The 2,033-nt window shown below is 30.9% G+C and overlaps 1 non-coding gene across 1 annotated transcript; it reads right to left on the bottom strand.

Annotated features, from left to right (window-relative positions):
• Positions 1-1,497: 1,497 nt before the first annotated feature.
• Positions 1,498-1,601, bottom strand: LOC148576188 (small nucleolar RNA R71). The gene has a single exon (XR_015904030.1). It is a non-coding gene; the product is annotated as a small nucleolar RNA R71 (small nucleolar RNA).
• Between the last annotated feature and the right edge of the window lie 432 nt (positions 1,602-2,033).

Below are 2,033 nucleotides of genomic sequence, written 5' to 3'. Positions count from 1 at the left end.
TTAAAAAAATATCTTTCCCTTATTCCTCTCATAAATTTCGAAATTTTGAATTGATTTAGTCAAAGAGTTTTAAAATTTAGTTGTTTCTTGTTAGTCAAGTCAAAATTTCAATTTAAAATTTTTTTTCTTTTCAAATATTTTTCAAAAATAAAATCTTTTTCATTTTTCTTAACATTTTCAAAAACATTAAAAATTTGATTTTCAAAATCTTTTTCTTATTTTTATTTCATAATTAATGCTAACAATTAATATTTCGATTCAAAAATTTTTCAAGTTGTTACTTGCCTATTAAGAAAGGATCAATCTTTAAATTCTAAAATCATATCTTTTAGTTTATTGTTAGTCAAGTAATCAACTTTAATTTTCAAAATCAAATCTTTTTAAATTTCCTTTTCAAATCTTTTTCAAAATAAATTTCAATCATATATTTTTCAAAATCAATTTCAAAATCTTTTCTAACTTCTTATCTTTTCAAAATTGATTTTCAAATCTTTTTCAATTAACTACTTAACTTTTTGTTTGATTTTAAAAGTTTACTATTTCAATCATATCTTTTTCAAAACTACCTAACTATTTCTCTCTCCAATTTTCGAAAATCACTAATCATTTTTTTCAAAAATCTTTTTAATTAATTAATTTATTTAGTTTTCAAATTTTATTTTATTTCTTCTCTTAATTTTTGAATACTAACTAATAATTAAAATAAAAACAAAAATATTTTCCTTTTATTTTAATTTAAAATTTGAATTCTCTCTCTCTCATCTCTTTCTATTTATTTATTTATTTACTAACACTTCTCTTCTTCTTATAATTCGAACCCTCTCTCTCTCTCTCTCTGTTCGAATTCTTCATCTTCTCTCTTCTTCATTCTACTCTTCTGTTCTTCTACTCACATAAAGGAATCTCTATATTGTGACATAGAGGATTCCTATTCTTTTCTGTTCTCTTCTTTTTCATATGAGCAGGAGCAATGATAAGAACATTCTTGTTGAAGATGATCCGGAACCTGAAAGGACTCTAAAGAGGAAGCTAAGAGAAGCTAAAGCACAACACTCTGGAGAGGACCTGACAAAATTTTTCGAAAAAGAAGAAGAGATGACCGAACCCAATAACAATGGTAGAGATACAAGGAAGATTCTTGGTGACTTTATTGCACCCTATTCTGACTTCTGTGGAAGAAGCATCTCAATTCCTGCAATTGGAGCAAACAACTTTGAGCTTAAGCCTCAATTAGTTTCTCTAATGTAGCAGAATTTCAAGTTTCATGGACTTCCATTGGAAGATCCTCATCAGTTTTTAGCTGAATTCTTGCAAATCTGTGACATTGTTAAGACCAATGGGGTTAATCTTGAGGTCTACAGACTTATGCTTTTCCCCTTTGCTATAAGAGACAGAGCTAGGACATGGTTGGACTCACAACCTAAAGATAGCCTGAACTCTTGAGAAAAGCTGGTCAATGCTTTCTTGGCCAAATTCTTTCCACCTCAAAAGTTGAGCAAGCTTAGAGTGAAATTCCAAACCTTCAGACAGAAGGAAGGTGAATCCCTCTATGAAGCTTGGGAAAGATACAAGCAATTGATCAGAAGGTGTCCTTCTGACATATTTTCAGAATGGAGCATCATATGTATATTCTATGATGGTCTGTCTGAATTGTCCAAGATGTCATTGGACCACTTTGCTGAAGGATTTCTTCATCTGAAGAAGATGCCTGCAGAAGCCCAGGAACTCATTGAGATGGTTGCAAATAACCAATTCATGTACACTTCTGAAAGGAATCCTGTGAATAATGGGACAACTCAGAAGAAAGGAGTTCTTAAAATTGATACTCTGAATACCATATTGGCTCAGAACAAAATATTGACTCAGCAAGTCAATATGATTTCTCAGAGTCTGTCTGGAATGCAAGCTACATCAGGCAGTACTAAAGAAGCTTCCTCTGAAGAAGAAGCTTATGACCCTGAGAATCCTGCAATGGAAGAGGTGAATTACATGGGAGAATCCTATGGAAACACCTATAATCCTTCATGGAGGAA

The sequence above is a fragment of the Arachis ipaensis genome, chromosome B1 (assembly GCF_059453495.1).
Source record: "Arachis ipaensis isolate K30076 ecotype BB chromosome B1, ASM5945349v1, whole genome shotgun sequence".
In the NCBI taxonomy this organism is placed as follows: Eukaryota; Viridiplantae; Streptophyta; class Magnoliopsida; order Fabales; family Fabaceae; genus Arachis; species Arachis ipaensis.
This window is presented reverse-complemented; position numbering and strand designations above follow the sequence as displayed.